We start from the raw sequence: 20,823 nt of genomic DNA on the forward strand, positions 1-20,823 counted from the left end.
CATGAATTACATTTTTGATAACAGAAAAATATAAACTTAATTATAAAAATATGCCAGTCAGATGAAAGCTACAATTGTATATGAGAAAGCAGATATGTGTTTTAAAATATTTATTCATTTATTTTGAGAGAGAGAGAGCATGCACATTGGCAGGGGAGGGGCAGAGAGAGAGAGAGAGAGAGAGAGAAAGAGAGAGAACCCCAAGAAGGTTCCATGCTGTCAGTGCAGAGAGCCTAACACAGGGCTCAACTGTGAGAGCTGAAATCAAGAGTCGGACGCTTAACTGATTGAGCCACTCGGGCACCCCTGTAAGAAAGCAGATATGTTTTGGAATCAAAAGCAATGGAACCTTCTCAGGGTTACATTAGGTGGGGTTACATTAGTTCTTTCTTATGCATACCTTTTCTCAAGTGGATGCTTCCATGGAGCTATATTCCATGAACCTGCTGAGCTACTAAGGTACCGAAGAGAAAAAAATGTGACCAAGGTAGCCAGATTTAGGGGGAAAAAAATAAGAGGACATGCAGTTAAATTTTGAATTTCAGATAAACAATGAATATAGTTTTTTAGTCTAGGTATGCCCCAAACAATATTTGGAATATACACTAAGATAGTATTCCTTGTATACATGAAATAAACATGTAACTGGGCATTGTGTGTTTTATCTGGCAAGCTTACCCACAGGCTTAGTCATCAAAAAACTCACATCCTTTACCTTTCCTAAGGCAACAAAGCTATATCAGATCTGCTGAGCTCATTTCTCCCTAGGCTACCACACAGGGAACAGATGTACCACCAAGGCCAAGTAGATCCTTCACTTTACTCAAGGAATAATAAGGCTAACAAAAGCAAAACAAACAAAACACAAAAAACGGAGCAAGGTGTTGGGAAGAATGACAAGATGACATCACAAAGGCTCTGCTTTTGCAGCAGCAGCTTAAAATACAGAGGAAGTGATGCAACCAGGAGGTACATTAAATGTAGTATAGTAACTAAACTTAAAGGATTTGCTGCTGGAGGTACAATGAATTGAACACACCCAAGGAAGTGTTGAAAGCAAAGAACATTTATTTCTTGTTACAAGTAAGGAGACAGGGGTGATGAGGAGAACAAAGGCAGGGGAAATGTAGCTAAAATTAAATTTCCTTACGACTTGCAGCCCACTGACAAATACCTGAGGCATGCAGAGAGTGACATTCCTCAAGGAATTCATGGCTGCCTTACTGCTCATGTTTTGCTAGAGACCGAAAGCAACCTTATTTTGAAAATAAGACCTCCAAACCTCCAGGGTCCTATAATTCTTCTTTAACGTGCAGAAATCCCTATAGAGACACTTTATCTCTACCCCTCCCCCACAACTTAAATTTAGATAATCAGTCTCTCCTCACAATAACAAGTGCAGCTCTTTCTGCCCAGGAGTCCTGTCCCTGTGCTATAATAAAAGCACCCTTTTGCATCATAAAACATCTCAAGAATCCTTTCTGGACCTTTGTGCTTAGAGACCCTGCATCCAGGAGATACCTCTCAAGGTACTGTCTCCCTGTGGTGTCAGTACAGAAAGCTTTTATTCAGTGTATTAGGGGCGAGGGGCAAGGAGCTTGCACGTACATTAAGGAACTTATACATATTCTATCACTTAGATACTTTGGTTCAATTGCACATGCCTAGCATGTCAACATGCTAGGGCATACACTGTATGTTCAAAAATGGTAGAAAACTCCACCCATAGGACAAAATCTTAGTATTATAATGACCTAACAGTGACTTCAGGACAACTGGGGGAGGGGGGTTTCTGTGCAGGTGTCAACTCCAAACTGGCTTACATAAAGGCCTATTGGGAATTGTTGGTTCTGCAAAACAAAACACATTCCTTCCCTACATTTGTCCCTTCCTCTCCTCCCTTCTGCTGATAGCTTTCAGCTCTCTGATTGGAGTAACACGTCACTGCATCCTAGTTTACAGTGTCAACAAGGCTAGCAACTTCTTGAAAGTCTTTCTGATCAACTTGTTCAAGGCAAGGGTAAGTTCATTTTGCCTAAAGATCTCAGCGTATGAAAGGGTTGATTTTTCAAATTTACAATCCTGCACAACTAGGCAGACATCAGGAGATGGGGTGGAAAGCTGTCAACAATTGAGATTTCAAGCTATACCTAGGAGGCAGTGGGACAGTTACTCCAATCTGAGGACTGGAAGCTATCAGCAGAAGGGAGGAGAGGAAGTCACAAAAGCAAGAAAGGAATGTGTTTTGTTTTGAAGAGCCAACACTTTCAGACAAGGAGACACCAACTAGGTGTTTCGCCTGATAGCCTCGTACATGAGCCAGTTTAAGCCAGACTGGAGCTGAGGACCTCCTCAGAAGCCCTCCTGAGTTGTCCCATTTACCTTTAGTTCTTTAGAATACTAAGATCTCCTCCTATGGGTGGAGTTTTCTGCCATGTTTAGCAGACAATGTGTGCTTTAGCATGTTGACATGCTAGACATGCACAATTGAGCCAAAAGTGCCCCTTTGAGCTCCCTGCCCCCACCTCCCCAATACCCTGAATGAAAGCTTCCCATGTTGACCCCCTGCAGAGACAGTACTTTGAGAGCCATCTCCCTGTCTCCTTACTTATAACAAGTAATAAAAAGTTGTTTGCTTTCAGCACTCTCTTGGGTTGTGCTAGTTTTGATGCACCCAAGCAGAAAGCCCTAGAGTTCTGATTCAAAGTGATGGGTATGTGAATCTGGAGTGTACCTGGGAGCAGGAGCACTAAGTGCTATCAGGAAGGTACATCTCAACTTGCCTTCCAGAGTGTTCCATAATGTTTTTAAAAGGGTCATGCCTAATACCGAGGCTAGGCTAGATTTTGTATCGTTGAAGACTTGGACTGTAAGAGGACTGTTCATTTTAGAAATTAGTTGTGAGAGGAACTGATAGCATATCATTAGAGAGTCCATTCGTTGACTGGACTGAAAAAAAATGCATGATCAAAAGATGGAAGGAAATTCCCTCCTTCAACTTTCCATCATCAACATTTTTCATTTAGATAAAGGAAAATTTTTATTTATTTATTTATTTATTTATTTTTTAATATATGAAATTTACTGTCAAATTGGTTTCCATACAACACCCAGTGCTCATCCCAAAAGGTGCCCTCCTCAATACCCATCACCCACCCTGCCCTCCCTCCCACCCCCCATCAACCCTCAGTTTGTTCTCAGTTTTTAACAGTCTCTTATGCTTTGGCTCTCTCCCACTCTAACCTCTTTTTTTTTTTTTTTCCCTTCCCCTCCCCCATGGGTTTCTGTTACGTTTCTCAGGATCCACATAAGAGTGAAACCATATGGTATCTGTCTTTCTCTGTATGGCTTATTTCACTTAGCATCACACTCTCCAGTTCCATCCACGTTGCTACAAAAGGCCATATTTCATTTTTTCTCATTGCCACGTAGTATTCCATTGTGTATATAAACCACAATTTCTTTATCCATTCATCAGTTGATGGACATTTAGGCTCTTTCCATAATTTGGCTATTGTTGAGAGTGCTGCTATAAACATTGGGGTACAAGTGCCCCTATGCATCAGTACTCCTGTATCCCTTGGATAAATTCCTAGCAGTGCTATTGCTGGGTCATAGGGTAGGTCTATTTTTAATTTTCTGAGGAACCTCCACACTGCTTTCCAGAGCGGCTGCACCAATTTGCATTCCCACCAACAGTGCAAGAGGGTTCCCGTCTCTCCACATCCTCTCCAGCATCTATAGTCTCCTGATTTCTTCATTTTGGCCACTCTGACTGGCGTGAGGTGGTATCTGAGTGTGGTTTTGATTTGTATTTCCCTGATGAGGAGCGACGTTGAACATCTTTTCATGTGCCTGTTGGCCATCCGGATGTCTTCTTTAGAGAAGTGTCTATTCATGTTTTCTGCCCATTTCTTCACTGGGTTATTTGTTTTTCGGGTGTGGAGTTTGATGAGCTCTTTATAGATTTTGGATACTAGCCCTTTGTCCGATGCGTCATTTGCAAATATCTTTTCCCATTCCGTTGGTTGCCTTTTAGTTTTGTTGGTTGTTTCCTTTGCTGTGCAGAAGCTTTTTATCTTCATAAGGTCCCAGTAATTCACTTTTGCTTTTAATTCCCTTGCCTTTGGGGATGTGCCGAGTAAGAGATTGCTACGGCTGAGGTCAGAGAGGTCTTTTCCTGCTTTCTCCTCTAGGGTTTTGATGGTTTCCTGTCTCACATTCAGGTCCTTTTAGATAAAGGAAAATTTAGGTTGAGAATACTATTGTTTTGTTTGTTATTTTAATTACATAAGCACCACTTTAGACACCTTAGAAAGAATGGTTGTTGTGCAAAAATTTTATAAATTATTATGTAGATGGGTTATGAAAGTCTAATATTTAAGATTTCTAATTTGCTTTGGAAAAAAGGCATCCTCTGGATGGGATAAGAAAAGCGCTTTAGCATATATTTGTGTGCAAAAGATTTTGCCTTTTAGTATATTTTGGTGAGAAGTAGTTTTTAGAGCAATTAATAATGCATTAGCTGACAGCTTATCATAGCTTTTTTTTAATTAAATGTCTCACCACACCACTTTGTGATTTCACTCTGAGCCATCTGCCAAGCTAGGTACTTTCACCGCGTTTTGTTTTACATATGTGGCCTACTTTGAAAGTCTCAACATTTTTCTGGCTTTGTTTTCAACAGACACCAAATTCAAATAACTGAATGTGTGAATGTTCCACATTTTTATACAAATATAAGCTTCACAGAAAATATGTGTACTATTATTACTTGTGAAATATTGGTCTTTAAGCTGTCTTTAGTTGAGTGCTTACTTCTTGACAAAGTAATCTGAAAACTTCTCTTTTGTTTAAGAGAATACTTCTTTTTTGTAATGTTTATTTTTTGAGAGAGAGAGAGAGACAGAGAGAGAGCATGGGGGAGGAACACAGAGCGAGGGGGGCACAGAGTGAGGGAGACACAGAATCTAAAGCAGGCTCCAGGCTCTGAGCTGTCAGCACAGAACTCCAAGCGGGGCTCGAACTCACCAACCAGGACATCATGACCTGAGCCGAAGTTGGACGCTCAACCGACTGAGTCATCCAGGCACCCCTAGTCTATTTACATTCTTATGAGGAAAAAAAAAACGTGAGCCACCCAGGCACCCCAAGAGAATACTTGTGATGGCTGGAAAAAAAAAATGTCTTTAAGGCTTTCCTTGACTTTGGGTTATTCTCAGCCTTAGTGAAGAAATATGTATTTTTGTACCCACTGCTGAGAGACCAGTCCCACAAGTATGGCTTCAGGCAGTGAAGAAGATAAAATTCGTGTTTCTCTTGCTCACATATATATGCCAGAGAAAGCTTCTTCACTTTTATTGAGCACTGCAGTAGACTGAAAAATGCCCAATCCACCAAAGATATATCCGTGTCCTTATCCTTAGCGTTTGTAAATGTTACCTTATTTGGAAAAAAGGGTCTTTTCAGATATGATCAGGAATATTGAGATGAGTAGATCATCCTGGGTTATCTGGGTGAGGCTTAAATGTTGTCAAAAGCATATAAGAGAGAGAGGGAAAGGAGATACACAGAGAAGAAAGGCCTTTGTGAAGACAAGGCAGAGAATTGAGTGATGGGAACACCAGCAAAACAATGTTGGAAGTCAGCAGAAGCTGGAAGATGAGGAGTGGATTCCCCTCTGGAGCCCCAGAGTGAGTACGGCCTTGCCAACACCTTGATTTTGGCCTACTGAAAATAATGTTGAACTCTTGGCTTCCAGAACTGTGGGAAAATAAACTACTATTGTTTTAAGCCACCAAGTTTGTGATATTATGGTGGGGTTCAGGAAGCCACATGTTCTAGGCCTAAACACGTTGTAGGTATTTTTGTTATGTTACCCTATTTATCCTTCAGGGTTATCTATACTGTGAAGATTATTATTTTTATCTGAATTTTATAGATGAGGAAAATTAAGTTGATGTAACTTGCCCAAGTTCCCACAGCCACATAACAGCAGGACCGAGTTACAAGAGTTTTGTCTACCTGGCTGACAAGTTTATAATGCATTTACCTACTCATGTTTTGCTTATTGTTATATGAATCCTTTAAATAGCACCCCAAACACTTATGGCCTCCCCTTTAAAGGATTTACTGAAAACGTTCCTTGGATTGTAAAGGAAAAACAGACAACTGTACAACTGTTGTCTTAGATAAAGCTTTCACTGGTACCTGCTATGGAAAGAATATCCATATCTCTTGTCCAAATCAAGAGATCCAAATATCTCTTGTATTTATCTACTCTTTTTTCACCATACTGGTTATTTTCACACAAATCTGGCCAGCTTAAGATTGATCAACCAATTAGGTTGACTTTTAAAATGGTTGTGATCACCAAAGTATTGAAAATCTCAAATCTGTTCACTAGACTGAGTCTTAGAAAGCCTGTTACCCAAGAAAAGGATACATTTTCATTTTATGTTTCCTAAGAAAAGAATAAAATTGAGGTGAAAGTGTTAAGCGACATGTAGCCATCCAATGTATTCCTTACAAGATGGCCACATTTATGCACTTATCATTCAAATGGCTTCCTCTTTTACTATAAAGTGATAAAAAAAAATACTGTTTCTTTCTCTATTTAATTTTCTTTCAATTGTAACATGGTAACAAAACATGGGTCTGATTTTGTTATTAATATCTTATAAAACTAGGTAGAGCTGAGCAAGGCTTTGGTAAGTTATAAATCAGCTCCACACTTCCTTCACTTTGCTCCGTGTTTGACCTTTGGGCCTTTGGATCAGTTCTGCTCTAGTGTTCAGGCCTGTATGGATTTCAGGGAGAAAGTGCTATGCTTTGTGCTTTAAAGGAAAATCTTTAGCACAATCAGGTAGAATTAATAGGCAGGATGCACTCAATCCAGGTAACTCTGCAACAATGGTTGGATAGGTTCTTTACTGTAGATATTATTCAATATGGTCATTGAAATTGATGGAACCCATTCAAAAGAATGTAAAGAAAATTATGATCTTATGCACAATTTATGTTTTGTATAATTTTATTCATATGGACATAAATTTATTCATGAGTTTCCAGCTCTTTGCTATTAAGGAAATAGTGATTCTCTTTAATGTGTTGGATTAAGTCATAATCCTTGCTGTGAATGAGGCTGGACCTCTGTTTTTCTTTTGTTGCATCCATTGAATTCACCCTTTTGTTCTGAGTCCTGTGGGGTCCGATCACCTACCATTTTCTGTTTGGAAACGTTTTGTTTCCTCATTTCATGATCTGAAATGTGATTTCACATAGGCCTTTTATGTAGACGCTAAATGTTCAAAGTTCACTTTGTGTATAGCCTGTTTGCTGATCTCCTTCTGCTGTGCACAAAACAGGTGCCTTTTTAAGTCAGGAATGTCTTTTGTCAGTCTGCCTGGCTTGGCAGCTTTCTATCTGGAGCACCCCGGCCTGCTCCGTCAGCATCTTCTGCTATGTTGCAGCAATGGCAATTATAGAGTATTTTCCTCTTGGCAGAAAAAGTTACTTTTTAACTAAAAATGGATTCCACCATGAAAATTGCCATGACATTTGCTGACAACATCACTTTGGTGGCAATATCTTTTTATCTATGAGCTTCAATTTATATACAGTAAAATGCACAAATCTTAAGTTCACAGCTTGACAAATGTTGACATCAAGACATAGAATATTTTCATCCCCTAATATAAGTTCCTCATGGCCCTTTTCTATCAACCCACTCCCTGCCCCAGGCAATCACTATTCTGATTTTTATCACATCTATTAGTGTTGCCTGGGTTTGAACTTCGTATAAATGGAATCATACAACGTATATTATGAACTCCTCATATATATATCATATATCATGGATCTTTTGTACCTAGCTTCTTTTGCTCAAAATGATGTTTTTGACACATGTTTACACTTGTCAATAGTTGATTTCTGTTAATGGATGGATGAGTAGTATTCTGCTAGTGATAGATATTTGGGCTGTTTCCAGTTTGAGACTATCACAATCAAAATGGGTTTGGACGTTCTGACGCACAATACAATTCTCCTGGGAATATATCTAAACCTGGAATTGCTGTGTGTTACAATCTAGGTGTCTGTTTAACTCAATTAGAAATGTAAACATCAATATCTCTAGGGCAGTTGTTAAAATATTTTATGACCACTACTGGATAGGCAATAAGACCTCAAACCACTGTAATGACAGAATCAACAATTTGGCTTTTATTGCTAAGTTTTTAAGACTGTTTTACTTATATATTTATTGGATGAACAATAGAGAAAGAAAAGGATTATCATATGTGTCACACTACAAGCTCAGGTTGTCCCAACCCAGGTGGACCATGAGCAAGGACACATTTCCTTCATGGGAGGAATGGCACCCAAACTTACCTCCAGATAGGTGAGATCCCCTTCCTCTCCCTGGTGCATGCATTCTCAGTGGTGGTCATAACACCCCCAAGGAGGTGAGAATTGGTTCTTGAGAGGGGAGTAGTGAGGAAAATCTTTTTAAGCATAAAGCACAGACATACATATAGTGCACAAATAGAAATATAATATATTGGGTATTAAAATTTCATTAGGGATGATAGTAGGAGCAAAGTGTCTATAAAAGGCTATTTGGGGAAGGCAATAATAAAAACATGATTGAAGAATCCTGATTTAGTGGCTTAAATACAGCTTCTCAGACAATTCGGCCAAATCCACTGGCATTTATATTTAGGCTTTCTAGTGCCTAGGTGCTTTCCTTTTATACCTCACTTCCAAGACTATGCACCAATTTGCACATAAGTAGATATGGAAGAGAGAATACGTGCTCCCTTCTGTGGAGCACCACTGCCTGGCTGTCACTTCCAGCCCTACCTAGTCCTCATGTGGCTTTTCTGTGGCATGGTGAGAGAATGGTGGAGTATGTGTCTACGCTTGGTAACCTGGGGTTTATAGATTTCCCCTAAAAAGGGTATTCTTAACCCATTCCACTCCATTCCATGTAGTGTTTTGCCTTTACCCACCTTGTCAAGAATGTCTAAACTTGAACAATATTCTATTTTGCATTCCATGTAAAACAATCTATATGTATTTGCTTGTTTTATTTTTTGAACTCTTCTTTGCCAAGAGCTTATTTAGAAATCCATAGTCTTGTTACTATCAATTTCTTTCCCTAAGACTAGCAGTCTTGCCCCCATTGTGAAGCCCAATGCTTCTGATCATGGTTCTTTTTGAGCACCTACAGAGACCATCTATTTGGCTGTCTGGGCATTTGAGCTTTCCCACTTTGCTCTACTGACTCAGAATATTAAGACTTGTTGATATTTCATTTCATTCCCCATTTTGAAATATTTACCTTAAGGAAGAGAAGAGATTTCTATATCTATTACAGCAGGCTTTGTAACCCAAATTGAGTTTCATTGGCACCAAATATGTAAGTTTAGTGCTATGTCTTAATGTTCCTCCAGCTTACTCTGTCTTGCTGCAAATACACTGTGATGTCTAGTAGTCAAATCTTGATTTCTGACAAGTGTAATTCCATAAAAACTGGAGGAAGCTGATCTAATTCCTCTTTATTCTTGTATCTGTGGCAGATAACCTCCTTGAAAAATGTGCTGTGGTAACTTCCTGTGGGCTTATCAGGAAAGAATACCAGGAATTCTTTGCCTCTTTTTCCCTTACTCTCTTGGAATAAGACATTTAGGGAGGTAAAAGCTGAACTGTCTGAGCCTGGTTGGATTCTAGGTTTTTTAAAAAGGAGACAGGTGACTCTGAAGACATACAGATTCCCCAAGTTTTGTAAATTGAATGCTTTGAGGTCAAAGACAGACATGTACTTCCCTCTTCTACAGTGACCCAGAGGTGTTAGGCACATTTTAAGGGGGCATTTTAAGGGGGCATACTAGGGACTGAAGTATAAGTGACAGAGTCTTGAAAATCACAGTAATGAGAAAGCTGGGAGATGGTCCAGAGCATCGTCACTGAATGCCTTTGAATGGCCTATGTGGCCTTGGACATTGAACATCTGTGTGGGGGCCATGACCCATAGATCTGTGGTCTTTCTTCAAGCTTCCCAAAGTTATTAAGTTTGGAGTCCTACATGACCTTAAGAAAGGGAAAGAGTCTCCTGCAAAATGACTGATTGAATTTCTTATTAAACATTCAAGGAGAGGGTAAAGATAAGGAAGTCCTCAAAGACAAATTGAACTCAATTTGGAACATGGGGAAAGAGAGTTTATGCATTCAAGTGTTGAGAATCAAATCTATACCTATTTTACATTTAATAGTAACTGACTTTGTTAGACTTTGACCATATTCTTTTAAATAAACTGAGACAGGGAAACTAAAGGGACTCCAAGAAAAACTGCTATTTTGCTCCTTTCCCTGCTTCTATTCTTGAATAGGCCCTACACCCCCACTTTACACATGTCTTATAGAACAGATCATGTATGTCCTCATGGTAAAGGTCAAGGAGTTAGTTATTTCTTTGGAGTCTTCTAGCACAATAGGTAACATCTAAGGAGTGACCAGGTGAGATCATCATGAACATTTTCCAAGACCACTGACTCACCAAGACCCCTGTCTCACCAAGATCTGTGGCTCTTGGGGCATAAATGACTAATGGAGAACACCTAAACACTCATCTTTGTTCCTGGTTGCCTGAGGAGACCACAATCCTCAATAAAAACTCCAGGTCCCAAGCAAAGACAAGACTCTCGCTCCTTTCCTTCCTGAATCTCCCAGACACTCTGTATCTGCTCTGTCTTCAATAAACTCTGCTCACACTTCCTCTCAGCTTGCATTTGATTTCCATCCTGCTCAAAGCCAAAGACACTCTTGGTTGGTCCTGTGGGACCCTTTCTGGGTCCGAGAACCCAGCCAGCCTGCATCAAGACCCATCCATCTTGACTATGTAACACCTTGCCTTTTTAATTTTTCTTAATAGCACTTAATACTCATATGATGTAATGTGCTTATTTGTTAACTTTATCTGTATTAGGTTTTTTAAAAAAAAAAATTTAATGTTTATTTTTGAGAGAGAGAGCACAAGAGGGGGAGGGACAGAGTGAGAGGGAGACGCAGAATCCAGAGCAGGCTCCAGGTTCTGAGCTGTCAGCACAAAACCCATTGCGGGGCTCAAACCCATTAACCGTGAGATAATGACCTGAGCTGAAGACGGACACCTAACCGACTGAGCCACTCAGACGCCCCTTATCTGTACTAGTTTTAAGCTCCATGAAGGAAGGGACTGTCTTTCTTATTCACTATTCTATTTCTAGTTTTTAGAATAGTGCTGCATGTAGTAGGGGCTCAATAAATATTTGTTGATTGAATGAATAGTATTCAGAAACTCTTATGGTAAAATGGGAGAAGATGATGATGTTAAGATATTTAATCTTGAAATATAAACAAGATGAAGCTCTCTATGAAATAAAAAAATATTTCTTGGATTTCTTAAAAATAGTGCTATATCATGATTTTGTGTTTTGCTTTAATATAATTTAATTTATCTGATACCTTTGCTTTCCTTTTATGGCTTATCTTTGTTCAGCAGATGATACCCCAATTGTACTGGCAATTGGGAAGGTGTGGATTTTATCAGCTCACTCCCTTTATTTGACAAACTTAGGCTTTCAGTCAGTCAAAGTGACCTTATCTATGTCTCTCTTTGCATATTGTTAACATAATTTGCTATTTTTAATATATATCTGTATTTCTTTTTAATTTTTTTTAATGTTTATTTATTTTTGAGACAGTGACAGAGCATGAGCAGGGGAGGGGCAGAGATAGAGAGGGAGACGCAGAATCTGAAGCAGGCTCCAGGCTCTGAGCTGTCAGCACAGAGCCCGGCGCAGGGCTCAAATCCATAAACTGTGAGATCATGACCTGAGCTGAAGTCGGACGCTTAACCGACTGAGCCACCCAGGTGCCCCAAAATATATCTGTATTTTCTGTTCTCCCTATTTCTGATGTTCTGAAGTAATGACAGATCATTTTTATGTGGAGGATATTTAGTGTTCTTTACCTTTTTTTTAATGTTTATTTTTTGAGAGAGAGATAACTAGAGCAAGTGGGGGAGGGGCAGAGAGAAGAGGACAGAGGATCTGAAGTGGGCTCTGTGCTGACAGCAGCGACTCCAACATGGGGCCCAAACTCACAATGGCGAGATCATGACCTCAGCCGGAAGTTGGATGCTCGACTGACTGAGCCACCCAAGGGTCCCTAGTGTTCTTTACTGTTATAGTCCACTTGGTATATTTACTGTGGCATCAGCATGGCGTTTTTAATGTATTTTGAAATGTAGAATTAATGCAAAAGGGATTAAGACAATGCTCTCTTTCATCTAGAGTAAACTAAAAAATAAATGTGATGTGTGGGGGAAATATTGTGAGAATTTAAGAGAAAGGGAGACCAACCCATTTGGAGGCAAATTCCAACAGACTCTTACCAGCAATGTATGGAGTCTGAAGAAAAGAGAAAATCAGTGAGCTATAGGAGTTTTCCTTACCATAAAGTCTCGCCAAGTTAATATCTCTCCAAGGATAAATTCTCCTTTATTAGTTAACTAGCGTTTAGTAAGAGCGCTAATTAGTGTCTTAACCCAACTATAATAATTTGGTATCTCTCACAGTTTCTCTGGGTCAGGAGTTCAAAAGGGACTTGGCTGGGAAGCTTGGCTCAGGGCCTCTCCTGTGGTTGCAAGCAGATATCGACTGGGCCTGCAGCCACATGAAGGTTTGATTAGAGCTGAAGGATCCACTTTTAGGAGATGCTGTTGCAATGTTAGTGTATTGGTGCTCAGTATCATTTGGAGACTTCAGTGCCTTTTCATGGGCCTCTCTGTGCGGCCGCTTAAATGTCCTCACATCAGGATGGGTTACCCCAGAGTAAGCAATCCAAAAAGCCAAAGCAGAAAGTGCAATGCCTTTTATGGTCTACCCGCGGAAATCATACTTCCACTGTAGCTGCTGCTCACACAGACCTGTCCTGATTCAAAGTAAGAAGAAACTACACAAAAATATGAATACAAGGAGGCAGTAATGATTGAAGTCCATCTTGTGGGCTGACTTCCACAACTAGTAAGCTTAAAACTATGTCTAGACAGAATTAGAGAGACAGAGAGCAGAAATGTATCTCCCCAGTCGTGACTGCCCACATTATTAGATCTCTTGATAGTTTTTTTCTGCTATCTGAACTAATAATCAAGATCTACAATATTCAGCCCCACTGTTCCTTAGGGAGCATTCAAATGATGTTCAGACAGACATGAAGGAGAACTAAGTAGAATATACTGAAAGTAATTTTTCTTCTTCCATTTTTTAAAAAAAGTTTCCTTTTCAAATATCAAGCTTGGTAAAATTGACCTGTCCTCATTTAAATATTAGAAAAGAGGAAAACAAATTAAATAACAGAATAAAGCAATAATCATAAGACATTTCCTTTGTCCATTTTCTCTTCTACTCTCTGAAACTATCCTTTTCTGCCTTCACTGTCCTCAAATCTCTAAGCTCCTTCTGTATAGTCAGATTATGACCTTGCTTCTTAGTTTTTCAGCAATTAGACACACTTCTAGAAGATGACCTTCATCAGTACCATATACTCACCTTACTTCTGTTATTAGGGGAAAGTTATCTGTGCTTTCAGCTGCTATCAGTTCCTCTCCTCATGTGCTAGAATGCCTCATCTCTCACTCATGGAAACTTTGCCAACAACTGTTTCCTTCCTGTCCTCAATTTTCGAGCTTTTCTTTTTCCTATCAGCCTAAGAACGTGCATTCATTTTCCGAATTTATTTTATTTTTTTTTCTTGACCTCACACGCATCTCCAAATTTTGCTCATTTCTCTTTTCCCCTTTAAGAAAGCTCCTCAAAAGAACTCAGTATACCTGCAGACTCCAATTCCTCCCCTCCTAGTTTCTCTTGTGCCCACTTCATTTGAGCTTTTCCATGGTTCCACTGAAATAGCTCTTGTCAGGCCATTATATAACCATCACACTGCTATGTCCAAAGGTCAGTTCTGAGCCCTCTTCTTACCTGACTTATCGGTAGCACTTGGCACAACCAATCAGGTTTCCTCCTGAAAATATTTTCTCCATTTGGCTTTCTGTCACACAATATACTCTTCCATTTTCTGCCTGTCACAATGGCTGCATGTCTTCAGTTCATGTTGTTCCTTCTTCCTCATCTACCTGATCTCTTCATATCAATGTATAATTAGAAATAGAGTTACACGAGTTTGTAGCATTGAAGACTATACAGAAAAAAAAATATTGAATATTAGTATTAATGGATAGAATTATTTTAATTGGAGAATTTAATACACTCTCATTTCATGACACTTAAAGAAAAAAAAAGGAATATAAAGCATTTGGGGGACACCTGGGTGGCTCAGTCAGTTAAGCATCCGACTTCAGCTCAAGTCATGATATCGCGGTTGGTGGGTTCAAGCCCTGCATCAGGCACTTAGAGCCTGGAGCCTGCTTTGGATTCCATGTCGCTCTCTCTCTCTGCCCTTCCCTCACTCACGCTTTGTCTCTCTCTCTCTCTCTCTCTCTCTCTCTGTCTGTCTCTCTCAAAAAGAATAAACTTAAAAACAAAATTTGGATAACACAGTTGTAATGCTCATAGGATATAGATGTGTTAAAAGCAAGCTCTGACTGATTGTTACTCAGGAGGAGCTCCCCCCCTCCCATATTGGGAAGTGGGACTGAGTGAGTTGCTACACCCATGCTTCAAGCATCCTTCCATTTAACTTGTATGTGATTGTTCATATTGCTTAAATGCAGTCTTACTCTTAGAGTCAGGACCTTGTTGATTTATTTATATTATTTTGTTCTGTTTCTCTCTGTTAAAAGAAAATAAGTGGAGAAAAGAGAAGTTTCATTAGCTCTAAGGAGCAGAGCAGCCATTTCAACAATCACTAGTTTGGGTGGGTGCAGAAAACCACCGGACAAAGACATTAACCATAGCATACCATAATGAAGTAGGATCTAGCATTTTCGGTGGAATTACTATACATCTCTGGGTCAGAGCAGAAAAAGGAACTCACTACTCAAGTTTCGTGTGACGATGGTTTTTGTTGTAGGTAAGATGTGTGGAATTTAATTTGAGGGTTCCCAGAAATTCTGATTGTCAACAGATAATGTATACATTTTAATGTTTGGAATACATTTACTTATTAAATATCAATTCTTTTAATATAGCTTAGGCAATACCAGTAGTGGAGAATGGGAAAGATTAGAAGGAAAGATAAGAATATTCCATGATTTTTCTATGTACAGAATGTGAGTATAAAAGTAGAACACGTGATCAAATCAAACGCAGTTGACCCTTGAACAACATGGGTTTGAACCATGCAGGTGCACTTACATGTGGATTTTTTTTTTTTGATAAATGCAATACAGTATTGTAAATGTATTTTCTCGTATGATTTTCTGAGCATTTTCATTTCTCTAGCCTACTTTATTTGAAGATTACAACATATAATACATATAACATACAAAACATGTTAATTACCTGTTTATGTTACCAATAAAGCTTTTGGTTGACAGTAGGCTATTAGTAGTTACATTTTGGGGAGTCCAAAGTTATATGTGAACTTTCAGCTGTGGGGAGTGAGGTAGGTCGGGGCACATAACCCTCCATGCTGTTTAATCATCAACTGTACAAGAGTGTTACGGTGGGCAAACTGATAAAGACCTGCCTTAGCAAGCGTGATGTGACTGTCAGCTAGTGATTTACTTCACAGCTCTCAGTTATTTCAAAGCTGACTAAGTAACAGTGTTATGTTATTTAGATGAGAAAGCATAACAACAGGTCTTATGAAAAATACTTTAACATCTTGCAGAGACTGTCCATTATCTTTAGCAATGCAAATCCTCTCTGATATTCACATTAAGTATTTGCATTATAATGCACTCTCTTGTTCCTCACTTTTGTCCCTAATTCGTAATTATGACCATTTTGTTTAGAAGATGGTTAGGATCATTATTATTAGGAAAATGTTCTTTTCTACTTAGAGTCGATGGATTCACTGGAGATACTTGCCTGCATGATGATTACCTCATTAGGTATACCTGGAAAATCATAAAAGGAAAGAGCCCAAACAAGAGGTACTCTTTATTTTTGCTGTTTAGACATGTGTAAGCATGGAGGACACTGGGGACACTCAGGCTATAGACAGAAAGCTGTTAACTTAAAACGCGGATCCAGGATACTTACTGATACTTGTGTTTCCACAGCAGGGACCAGAATCCTATTGTATTTGAACTGAGTGGAAGCTGGGGCTAAAAGAATAAGAGAGTAGTGTTTTGTTTTGTTTTTTCTTTTTAATGTTTATTCATTTTTGAGAGACAGAGAGAGACAAAGTGTGAGTGGGGGAGGGGCAGAGAGAGAGGGAGACACAGAATCCAAAGCAGGCTCCAGGCTCTGAGCTGTCAGCACAGAGCCCAATGCGGGGCTCCAACTCACGAACCTCAAGATCATGACCTGAGCTGAAGTCGGGTGCTTAACCTACTGAGCCACCCAGGGACCCCAAGAATAGTTTTATTTAATAATTTAAATTGCTGATTTTGGTGATAACCGTCTGTTCAGATTTTCTTATGTACAGAATGAAGAATGGTATGGAAGAACAATCTTGTCCATAGTAATGTTTATTGAGAATTCTCTTTGTAATTAGGTACAGGGAGCATAATCAAGTGGAATATTGTTGAGATGAGGAGTGGCTAGAATATAGATTTACTAATTTTAGTGATTAATTATAGAAAGATAGGAATTCAAAACACATGTTTCCCAAAAGCAAATAGATAAAATAAACTACTTAGCATATTTTAATTAATATTTAAAGAATGTCGTAGGTATCCATTAGTAGAAGACCTTTTCTAAGACATATTAAGGCATAGTAAGTGTTATCAAAATTGATATGGGCACTGCCTTTATAATCTCATTCCATAATTGGTGCAATTTATGCTTTGATGTGCATTTTTGGTCGTTAAAGATATAGTCTCTGTAGGGGTATTTTTTTCAATATATGAAATTTATTGTCGAATTGGTTTCCGAACAACACCCAGTGCTCATCCCAAAAGGTGCCCTCCTCAATACCCACCACTCACCCTCCCCTCCTTCCCACCCCCCAGGGGTATTTTTTAATATAAGTGTCATTATGCATGCTAGTCATAGTAATTTATGAGATCACCTATTGGGGATTATTTGAAAGTACAGGATTATATTATAAGTAAAGGTAGTGAGTCTATGGTGTTGAACATAACTCAGTGCTACCGAAGGTGGAAAGGATCCTATTAATTTATATAATGAAAAGTAGAATCCTGTATTCATTTTTTGGGTCTTATTTCTCCATCAAATGACAATAATAAATATTGGAACTAACATTGCTTCAAATAATATATAGAACAGGATAAATTTTGTGTTAGTGAATGTTGGATTAAAATTATTTGAACTGAAACATTGAAATATAGCATTATTTGAGGTGATTTCAGGCACTTTATTTATTTATTAAAGTTTTTTTACTTATTTTGAGAGAGAGTGAGCAGGGGAGGGGCAGAGAGAGAGAGAGAGAGAGAGAATCCCAAGCAGGCTTCACACTGTCAGTACAAAGCCTGATGATGGGCTCGAACTCACAAACTGCGAGATCATGACCAGAGCCAAAATCAAGAGTCAGTTGCTTAACTGACTGAGCCATCCAGGCACCCAACAGGCACTTAAGATAGGTGAACTTGGCAACAACTAGTATTAATGGGGATAATCAGCTTGTATCTACTGCCAAGGGTATAGATATTGAGGGTTTAGGAGATAGTTACTTCAGATTTTATTTGTTTTGAAGCACCATACTTAAGGTAGGAAAGTAAGTTTTAAAGTTGATATGGATTGAGAATTTTGACATTAAAATAAAATGCATTTGTCTACAATTCTTAAAAGGAGTGCTAAGCATTTAGTTCTAATAAAGCATTATAATAAATAAAAAAATGATATTATGCCCACTAAAATTGTAGTGAAGTTATCATATAGCATAAGTTAAAAAGCTTAGAAGGGCTATTATGAATGTGACTGAGAGGTTTCTATTGATAGAGGTGTTAGGTAATTATGGTAAAATCCATAATCTAAGGTGTCAGAGTTACTTGTTTTGTGGTTAGACTAATTTTACTTTTATAAGACTTTTAAAAATTCATTTGTAGACTAAATCTGTGACTCATAGCTTTTATTTTATTTTTATTTATTTTTATTTTATTTATTTTATTTATTTACTTCATTTCTCTGTTGATAGACTGGGAAGTCCAAGGCAGTGTTAGTAACAATAAAATTTTAGGGTCAAATAGTAACAATTTGATTGATTGGGAAAGCATTTCATTGTATACTACAAGTGGACAGTTGTAGATTTTCACAACCAAATTCACATGTTCTTGATTTTTCTGTATATAGGTAGTAATTGTAGTAATCAGAATGTGAAATTACTAATTACAGAGGTGAATGATGTTAAATAGACATGACACTAGGGGTGCCTGGGTGGCTCAGTCGGTTAAGCATCCGACTTCCGCTCAGGTCATGATCTCTTGGTTTTTGAGTTTGAGCTCTGCATTGGGCTGGGTACTGACAGCTCAGAGCCTGGAGACTACTTCAGACTCTGTGTCTCCTCCTCTCTCTGCCCCTTCCATGCTCATGCTCTGTCTCTCTCTGTCTCTCAATAATAATAAATAAACGTTAAAAAAAATAGACGTGGGGCGCCTGGGTGGCGCAGTCGGTTAAGCGTCCGACTTCAGCCAGGTCACGATCTCGCGGTCCGTGAGTTCGAGCCCCGCATCAGGCTCTGGGCTGATGGCTCGGAGCCTGGAGCCTGTTTCCGATTCTGTGTCTCCCTCTCTCTCTGCCCCTCCCCCGTTCATGCTCTGTCTCTCTCTGTCCCAAAAAAAAAAAAAATAAAAAAAAAAAAATAGACGTGACACTAATGGATCAATTGTTCTTTGCTGTGTTTAATGCAAAGCTAAGGTTCAGAGTTAGTTGTACTAAATTAGTACAAGAAGAATAGGATCAGTATCAATACGTTACTATATAAAGACAGAGACCAATCAGAAGGGTCAGAATTAGGGTCACTTTCAAAAGTGAAGTGATCAGATGCAAAATAAAGCTTTACCTAGCATAGAAAATGCGATTGTGAACACTTGACCAGTAATAACACCTTCCTTGAAATCCATGTTTATAACTAGTAGTGAGTCATAGATGCTGTCACAATTTGTGTATGATGTTTTCTAATAATTCTAATATCAAAATCTAGGATGATGTTGATAAATAGTGTTTATATTTTTTTAAATTTTCTTTCTTTTAGACTGTGGAGGCTCAGGTGATAGACACCCCAGCAGCTAAAGAGATAAAAATATATTAAGACATGATACTACTAATGGGCTTAGCATTATTATGAAGAAAATTATTACTAAGGCAGGGGCAATAAGAATCAATTATAGTCAGTTATAAATCTAAGCGTCTCCTAATCAAAACCCTCACTGATTAAGGTCAGCCTGAATTAGCTGTCTCTTTCATTAGTTGTCTATACTATTCTATTCTAGTTTAAAAACCAAGTAGTCAGTATAGTGACCCCTTTGCGATGTGTTGAGTACAGTCAAAAGTAGATAGAAGTCTATGTAAGATGGCTAAGAATAAGCTTTATACCACAAATATAAGGGCAGAAGAGAATTATTCATTTCACCAAGCTGGGAGGTAGAACTTCCATACTGAGTTTCAAGAAGCAGCTAAATAAAATTTGGGTGGGCTGCTTCTGCCACTCTTCCCAAAAGTAAGAAGTAGATCAAAGCCTGTTATTTAGGGAAGGTAGTTGTTAATGTAAGGGGCACAGGTGCATATATGTGTAGTTATTATTAAATATAACAGAATAATTGCCAGTGTGACCTCATGTGGAATTTGGGTTATGTTCACACAGCTCCAGTTAGAGGGCATGCTCTGAGCTTAACTGTCTACACAGCTAAGCTTCATGCATACAAATGGTAGTTTGAGGTTTAATCCTATTAGTGGATATGATCTTAGTGTGGATGCTCACACTTGTTTAAGCGAGGTCAGGACAATAATAGGTGCAATAATCCATATTAGTATTGGTAAAGTTAGAAGCCGAAATTGTTCTTTGAGATATCATTGTATGGCATCTGCAAGTGGCTGAAGTCCATATAGATTAGTATATTTATTTATTTTTGAAATTCAGCATGACCTAAATCTTTTGGTTAAGCATTAAGAAGGTCAAGGCTAATGGGGTAATTAATAATTGCAAAGGAATTAGCAGCATGCTTGTTGAAATAAAAAAGTTGAGCCCCTGCAAATTAAGTTTTCAATTTATGTTATTACTGGATATATATATGTGTGTGTATACACACACACACACACACACACACACACACATATATATATCTTATATATAAATCTATTTAGTATCAGACCCTTTTGCAGAATAGACCTTATTTGTCAAGTCCTTTCATACTATGAGGTATCTTTATATGAAGAGACACCAAAAGGAACTTCTCTGGTTTGAACTCAGGCCACACAGAATTCTAATGATGGAACAAAAGAACCTTTTTAATGGAAGTTACATCCTAAGCATATCTGCATGCAACAATAAAGCCATAATTTTAACATCAATTTGACCTCTAAAACAGGATTTCATTGTTTCCACTTTAGAAATCTATTCTATTGATACAAATTTTGGTTCAACGCATGATGGTTATGCATTTTGAGTGATTAGTCTAGATTTGATCATTTGCTGGCTTTTCTATGCTCTGAGGTCACTCAACCCAAATAATTAATTCAGAGAATGATTCCTTAA

The sequence above is a fragment of the Neofelis nebulosa genome, chromosome 12 (genome assembly GCF_028018385.1).
Source record: "Neofelis nebulosa isolate mNeoNeb1 chromosome 12, mNeoNeb1.pri, whole genome shotgun sequence".
In the NCBI taxonomy this organism is placed as follows: domain Eukaryota; kingdom Metazoa; phylum Chordata; class Mammalia; order Carnivora; family Felidae; genus Neofelis; species Neofelis nebulosa.